Source organism: Rhinatrema bivittatum, chromosome 11, assembly GCF_901001135.1.
Source record: "Rhinatrema bivittatum chromosome 11, aRhiBiv1.1, whole genome shotgun sequence".
Taxonomy (NCBI): domain Eukaryota; kingdom Metazoa; phylum Chordata; class Amphibia; order Gymnophiona; family Rhinatrematidae; genus Rhinatrema; species Rhinatrema bivittatum.
In genome coordinates, this window is record NC_042625.1 from 75,542,951 (window position 1) to 75,551,627 (window position 8,677).

Here is an 8,677-nt window from a genome sequence, read left to right on the forward strand (position 1 = left end):
CCTTGTCCTGCAAAAGGAGGAACCTTAAAAGACATCCCTGTACTGTGCTCATTTGAGCGAGGATGCCTTCTCCTTAAGAGAGCCTATCTAGGTCCTTAAAAACCACATTTTCTGCACTAGAACAGGTTTAAGAAAATGCCATAAGAAAATGCCATACTGGGTCAGACCAAGGGTCCATCAAGCCCAGCATCCTGTTTCCAACAGTGGCCAATCCAGGCCATAAGAACCTGGCAAGTACCCAAAAACTAAGTCTATTCCATGTAACCATTGCTAATGGCAGTGGCTATTCTCTAAGTGAACTTAATAGTTTGACTTAAAGTTGACTAGGAATCCCGGATACTGAAGGAACTGAATGACCATCTCAAGAGGCTCTATAACTTGTGACAGGGATGGTCATACCAGCCAGTCACCTAGATATGAGAACACACAGCCAATGAAGCTGCCCTTTCACCATCATCAAGCACTTCATGCACTCTTGGGGCCACAGACTGGCCAAAAAGAAACACTTTTGATACAAACCCGAGGAACTTTCTATATGAAGGGGTTTCATCTTGAACTTCTCCTGAACTAACAGTTCATTCAGTCTTTATAAATTCAAAATAAGTCTCAATCCTTCCAATTTCCTGGATATGAGAAAAAATCCAGGAATAAAATGCCTGATAACACTCCTGTAAAAAAAAAATACGCTCCATAGTCTATTGCAAGAGGAGTGACTTCTTTGGGTACTATTGAAACTGAACTGAACTGAAAGCCCAAATCCATTAGGTTGGAGGACAATAAGAAAAGTTTGGAGCAATATCTCTGCTCCACAAATGTTTTAGGTCCCTCAGGTCCCTGGTGATCTGTTGTCACTCTGCAAAGGATTGGACCATGCTCCACACCAAAGGAGATGGGGAAGAAGCCTACAGATCTTTCAAAAAACTGATGCCTGATTTAGGCTATGTCTGCTGTGAAGTTTTAGGCTGAATCCTCTCCTTTTGACACCTCTGAGCAGGAAGCTGTTGCAGAAACCTTGAAGACATTGAAAAAAGAGGAAGAGGCCTCTCTGAAACAGTGTACGTCTAGAAAAGATCCGGTGCCTATCTGCCCTGACTGACAACATCTGTAGTGTGGAATGATGCTTCTTAATCAGAATTACTGTCTTGACTATGTAACGTTGTGGCCAGCCGTGGAACAGCTTGTGACCAGCCACATTCACTGCCATTCCTCTGCACCGTGATGAGGCAGAGACGCTGACCACTCAGTTTCCCGGAGCATCCTAGGCACGCACGTGTGCGGTACGGCACTTCTTAAAGTCTCTGTGGTAATAAACACTGCAGCCAGCGCTCCGTGATGACATCAGTGGCCAGCTATTTAAACCTCGGCCACGCGCTACTACCTCGTTTCAGTGTCAGGTCCTCCTGCATCCAATTCAGTGCAAGTTGTTCATGTTCCTGTTTGCCTTTGTCTTGCCTCTGTCTGCCTTGCCTTGCCATTGTGTTCCTTGTCCTGCTTTTCCTTGTGTTCCTGCCATGTCATGGTCCCCATGCCCTGTCTTGTTTGTCTATCTCTACTTGATTTCTGGTTTTGACCACTGCTTTGGAAATTGAGTACTCTTCTGGACTGCCGCCTGCCCTGACCTTAGCTTGGACCTTGACCTGCCTTCTTGCTCCCTGCCCCGACCTTTATCTGGACCCAGATACTGTCGCTCACCACCAGTCCTGAATACTGCCTGTCAGATTGCTCCTTGCAGGACTTTCACCCAAGACCTGCCAGCCCTGGAACCCAAGGGCTCAACTTGTGGGAAACGGCTTTGGTACAGATGAAAATCCTGCCTCCAGTCGTAGTAAGAGTGAGTCCACCAGCTGCCGATGTGGGCCTAAAAGGTTCATCTGCTAGGTTGCATCAACCATGCCATAGCCCAAGGGTTCACATCCATGACAGTTTGCTGAGGCCATGAGCTTGGTGGACTCATCCCCAGCTCAGGCTATCTCGGGCTTGGCATTCTAGATCCAGCGGCAACAAGACTAGCCTAATCAGATGACCAGCATACTGCAAGGCCTTGTGGCCCGAATATAAGCCATGCAGATCCATTTGCCCATACCTGCAATGGTGCTGCCACCAGCGGCACTGATGCAACCCCTGGACCCATGCCGCAATTACCACCACTGCTCATGTATGCTGGAGACCCGAAGGTCTGCAGAGCTACATCAATCAGTGCAAAATAAACTTTGAGCTGCAGGCTGCCAACTTTCCTTCAGTTAGGACTAAATTTCTGTTGCTTTTGGTAGGTCCTGCCTTGGCCTGGGCTTCACCCCTCTGGGAACGTGATGACCCCCTGGTAGGGAATTTGGATAATTTCCTAAAGCAGTTTCATCTAGTATTGAACGAGACAGGCCAATCTGTCTGTGCTGCTGCAGAGCTGCTTCGTATTTGGCAAGGCAACTGCATGTTAGGAGACTACACCATTCAATTTCGGACCTTCACCTCTGAGCTCCATAGGGACAAGGACAGTCTCAACACCATCTTTTGGCAGGGTCTCACAGACCGCATCAAAGATAAGCTAGCTGAACGAGACCTACCGACAACCCTAGAGGCCCTTATCATACTAACCATTCGAGTGGATCTCTGTTTTCAATAGTGGGTCCGGGAGAGAGAGGTCTTCCAACATTTCAGACTGGCGCCCAAGTTTCAGCATCCCTTGATCCCCACTACGGATGTCGTGCCTGCTCCTCTTGCAGAGGAACCTATGCAACTTGGCAGGGCCTGTCTCACTAAGGAGGAGAAGCTGAGATGTCGCCAGCTCAACTCTGTCTTTACTGTGCTGCTCTGGGGCACTTTGCAGGCTGGTACCCCAAGAAAGCAGAAAATGTTCATGCCTAGGGTTGGTTATAGATACAACCCTAGGTCAACCTGCTTCCTCCCCCCGTTACTCGTACCTGTTCGCCTCAGCTCCTATAATTCTAAGATAATCATGGAAGCATTTCTGGACTCTGGTACCGGGGATAATTTCATTGATGAAGCATTGGTATGCCAATACAACCTGCCTCTGGTGACTCTGCATAAACCAGAGCCTACGTTGGCTGATACTTCACAACCCAATTATTGATCGGCAGGCTCTTCAGATTGCCAATTGGGGCTCCATATGCCATCAACAGTGTCTCACTTGACTTCCTCCTCCTGTACCACTAACACGAACCATGACCTTGACCCTCCTGGGCCTCCCTTCTCAATACTCAGCATTTGCCGATGTCTTTAGCAAAAAGGGGCATAGACCCTGCCACCTACAACTGCCCAATGAAGCTGCTTCCAGGGAAGATGCCCCCTAGGGGCAGGGTCTATTCCCATTCTGCTCCTGAAATGGCAACCATGTCGACTTACATTAAAGAAAACTTGGGCCAAGGTTTCATCCATCCTTCCTCATCCCTGGCAGAGGTAGGGTTCTTCTTTGTGGGAAAAAAGGATGGCTCCCTTAGGCCATGCATTGATTATAGAGACCTATATGCCATAACCCACAAGAACCGATACTGCCCCTAATTACGGAACTATTTAATCGCCTGCAAGGGATACACATATTCACTCTGGATCTCAGGGGAGCTTACAATCTTATACAGATACGAGAAGGGGATAAGTGGAAGGCAGCTTTCAACACAAGAAACAGCCATTACAAGTACCTTGTAATGACATTTGGTCTTTGTAACTCTCCTGCAGTCTTCCAACATATGGTCAATGAGATCTTCCGAGACCTCCTCTGCCTGCATGACCAGGTATATCTGGATGACATTCTCATTTTTTCATGCTTTCTGGTACAGCATCAGGAGCATGTGAATCAAGTATTGAAGAGGGATCCACATCTACCCCATTGGGCATGGCCATGGGGTAGGGGGCTGTTTCCCACCGGCACCCTTCTCTTTGCCTCTTCCAGCATCCACATCTTTCTGCGTCTTGTTCAACCCCTGCCATGAGACGGATCCGTAGGTTGGCTCTTTGGTTGGGGGAGCCTTCCCATACTTGTGAGAGCAAGAGAGGGAACATCCCACCTCAGTTCTGTTCCTCACTCTACTCCAATGCTCAGCTCCTGCTGAGGCTTTGGATCCTTCCAAATGGCCTCCATCTTCCAGCAGATAAAGTTTACTTTTTTCATTCTTTCTTTTTATTATATTTAATGTGGGGCTGCCAAAGCAGCAATAAAAATATGCAGAAAAAGAAGTGGTGCTAGGCCTCAAGCATTAACTAGATAGAAACCATTTTTAAGAAAGAGACAGCATACATCCATACGATAGCTCAGACAAATCTAGATTGAGGTGCTCACAAGGAACGTCCATGTATGCTCAATAAAGTTTTACTAAACTTTGAGAGATGGGTCCATTTGGTGCTGTTGGATAATATTTTACAACCCCATTATCGATCGGCAGGCTCTACAGATTGCCCATTGGGGCTCCATTTGCCAGCAGAAGTGACTCACTCGGGTTCCTCCTCCTGTACCACTAACCCGGACCATGACCTCAACCCTCCCGGGCCTCCCTTCTCAATACTCAGCATTTGCTGATGTCACATTATGGCTAATTCAACCTTGCTTATTAACAGATAATTCTACTCCACTATGGAATACCCCAGGAGTTATCCAGTTAAGTAGTTAGCTGGCTAACTTGTGACAAGTAAAACTGGTGGGCTTTTTAAAATCCCCTTTAACATGGACCTCTGTTAGTATGCCTGGGGTGCTGTTTTGCCCAGCAATTGACCTGGGTAAGAAAATGCTAGGATAATAATATGGTAAAACAATCATTTTGTTTTCCTCTAAGTTAGATGATCTCCTCAAACCTTTCCAACCTCTTCCATTCACTGAGAATGGAATAAATGAATTGAAAATCCTTAGTTAATGTAAGATATGTCATAAATTATCTTAATCTCTAAATATGCCAATTTATAAGGAAGGCTCAGGACAAGGATCTTTGGGGGCTTATAGTATTATGCACAAGGCTGGTCATGTGGAAAAAAAGATATGGGATTGTTAACAAAAGAATCCTTGTCCTGGTTGAAAGGAAAGACAATAGAGAGATAAGAAATATTAGCAGAAATCTGTGAGATATATCATTATCTTGATGATAACTGGCAGAGTGTTCCTGTTTTTTCAAACAAGAAAATCTGTCCTGCGAAAGATGTATCATAGAGCATATAAAACCTTGGCCAGCTATGCTTCTAGAAAAGGTCAAACGTACTTGAGAGCTGGTACTGCTAACAACCATGGTCTCCAGTGTCTCTTGGTATTGATCATATCCAACAAAACCTTTTATTTAAGTGATACCATGGCTGACTGTGATCACGTGATGGCCCAAATCTGAATCTTGTCAGCATCTTCACTCAAACTAGTTTCCAAACCATTTCTGGCCATTCCCAGTGACAGATGCAGATAGTACAGTGGTCTTGGCAACTTGCACATGGATTCAACCTTATTATAGGAAACAATGAGGGCCTCAGATAAGCGATGTCTTCATCACCTTCATTTCTATAAGAATGTCTTGCCAGCATTAATACTGGCCCCAGAGAAAGCTGAGTGAATAACAGCCGTAAAGCTATATTGTTCACAGTCCTATGATTTGTAAAACCTTGAATGATACTCCTTGCTGAAAACTAGGTGCTCTGGCTTTCATTAACAATAAATAAAGAATAGCCCAGTGAGAAAAAGAAGCCTGGAAGTGAGAACAAGACAAATACATTAAGATATAAAATATTGTTCAATAATGATTGTCAATGCCTGATTTAGGTCGAAAATTGGCATCTAAAAGTAACATCAACTTTATTCTTTTAAGTTGTATACCCCCATATTTGGTTGGATAAGGAGCATGCAAACTGTGTTTCTGATATATTTTTCTGTCATTATCAAGAAAAGATTTGATTAAGAATGGGACACTTTATTTTGTGATATATCACACAGGCAGTGGCTTCAGATGGGATCAGTAGGCAGCTTTTAAAATATCTACATAGGGACATGGACTGCACATACTTTTCCCCCCCGAACTCTGTACTGATTTTCATAGCAAAAGTGCATAAGTAGTTATGTACTTTTGCTTTGAAACTTGCCACGGCTACCAAGTGCATGCAGTGACCTGCACCTTCTTTTTCTGTGGGAAAAGTATAGATAAAGATTTGAAAGTGTCATCTGCATGTCTACTTTTCCCCTCCCGAAATGAACGTGCCCCTGGGAACACTGCCTCTCAATACGGCTAAAAGTATGCTTGCTGTAAAGGGTATTTGTGTCTTCTGAAACCGAGTAGCAGAATCACATGCTGAGGGGCTGATCTCCCCCACCAGAATTAGTTTAATATTGGGCAATTATTGCTTAGGGCCTTTGGATTTCAAGAGTCTCTAATTCTGTCTCTCTGAGGAGCCAATGTAATAAGACATGAGTGAAAATTGTGCACTAAACTGCAGCATATATATTCTATACTCATGCACTAAAATAAGATTTAACTCCTGATGCAATAAGCTAATGGCATGCTAATACATCAGGAGTTTTAAAGGTAATAATAACCTAATAATAGTAACCTGATAATGTGCGAGCCAAGGTTTAGCATGCATAAAAACAATATTTATGTGCATAAACCATGTTTTCTGCACAGAAAATGTGTTCTGTGCACAAATAGTTTTTTAAAGTACAGAACACGACTTGTGCAGAAAACTTGATTAGTACACAAATGCTATTTTTTATGTATAGAAAATGGGATTTGTGCATAAATCAGCTTTTCTGCTCAAAAATCCCCAAGTATAGGACCATGAACTCCAGGTTAGCATGTGGCACATTTAAAACTAATCAGAGAAAGTTCTTTTTCTCTCAACGCACATTTAAACTCTGGAATTTGTTGCCAGAGGATGTGGTTAGTGCAGTTAGTATAACTGTGTTTAAAAAAGGATTGGATAAGTTCTTGGAGGAGAAGTCCATTACCTGCTATTAATTAAGCTGACTTAGAAAATAGCCACTGCTATTACTATCAACAGTAACATGGGATAGACTTAGTTTTTGGGTACTTGCCAGGTTCTTAATGGCCTGGATTGGCCACTGTTGGAAACAGGATGCTGGGCTTGATGGACCCTTGGTCTGACCCAGTATGGCATGTTCTTATGAGTGCCTATTTCTATGGACAGAAAATGTGGATTTTTCCAGATTTGTGCAAAACCAGTCAGGAATGGAGGAAAAACTTTTTTACAACATGCATGGGCATGGCATTTCTATTGCACTTTCCTTGTAAATGTTTGCTTACAATGAATAGTGTTATTTATGTTTTTTTGAGCCCTCGCAGCTACGGTATTTTCTTGATAATAAAAAAAGAAAATGGAGACCAAAGTTAGTGTTACGCTTGGGCTCCGGTCAGGCGTCGTGAACACCACCCAGCAGGGTGGCTCCAGGTGGAGAGAGACAGGAAGCTAGAAACAGAGTCTGGTTCCAGTCTGGGTCAGGGCAGGCAGCAAGTAGCAGAGTCAGGGTTCAGGCTGGGTCAGGGCAGGCGGCAGTCAGCAGGATCTGGGTCCAGGCTGGGTCAGGGCAGGTGGCGAGTAGCAGTGTCTAAGTACAGGCAGGGTCAGGGCAGGCGGCAGTCAGCAAGGTCTGGGTCCAGGCTGGGTCAGGGCACAGTAAGCAGGGCAAGGCAGGTCAGAAGGCCCGTAGGCCACACACACACACACACACACGCACAGAAGGCCCGTAGGCCACACACCAATAGCGGGGCAAGGCAGGTCAGAAGGCCCGTAGGCCACACACACACAGAAGGCCCGTAGGCCACACACCATAAGCGGGGCAAGGCAGGTCAGAGGGCCCGTAGGCCACACACACACAGAAGGCCCGTAGGCCACACACCATAAGCGGGGCAAGGCAGGTCAGAAGGCCCGTAGGCCACACACACACAGAAGGCCCGTAGGCCACACACCATAAGCGGGGCAAGGCAGGTCAGAAGGCCCGTAGGCCACACAAGCGGGGCAAGGCAGGTCAGAAGGCCCGTAGGCCACACACACACAGAAGGCCCGTAGGCCACACACCATAAGCGGGGCAAGGCAGGTCAGAAGGCCCGTAGGCCACACACACACAGAAGGCCCGTAGGCCACACACCATAAGCGGGGCAAGGCAGGTCAGAAGGCCCGTAGGCCACACACACACAGACGGCCCGTAGGCCAGGTATGGAAAGCAAGGAAGAAGGCCCAAAGGCCGCGCAAGGCAAGGCAAGGCCAGGCCCGAAGGCCACGCAAGGCAAGGCAAGGCAAGGAAAGGCCCGAAGGCCACGCAAGGCAAGGCAAGGCAAGGAAAGGCCCGAAGGCCACGCAAGGCAAGGCAAGGCAAGGAAAGGCCCGAAGGCCGCGCAAGGCAAGGCAAGGCAAGGAAAGGCCCGAAGGCCGCGCAAGGCAAGGGAAGGCCCGAAGGCCGCGCAAGGCAGGCTAGAGCAGGGAGCCCAGGTGAGCTCGATGCCGAAGCACAGAGGCAACTGTCAGGCAGGGTTATAAGGGCACACCCAGAGCATAGAGTGGACAGGGGAGATAGACTGGGCCTGTCAGGAGAGCCAGCACTAGAGGGACCCCTGGTGGTGAGGCGGTTGCACAGCAGCCACAGCCATAACAGTACCCCCTCCTCAAGGCCTCCCCCACCTCCTCCTGGGGCGATGCGGCAGGTTCAACTCCTTCCCAAGGCAGCAAGGCAGTCCATAACCCCTCC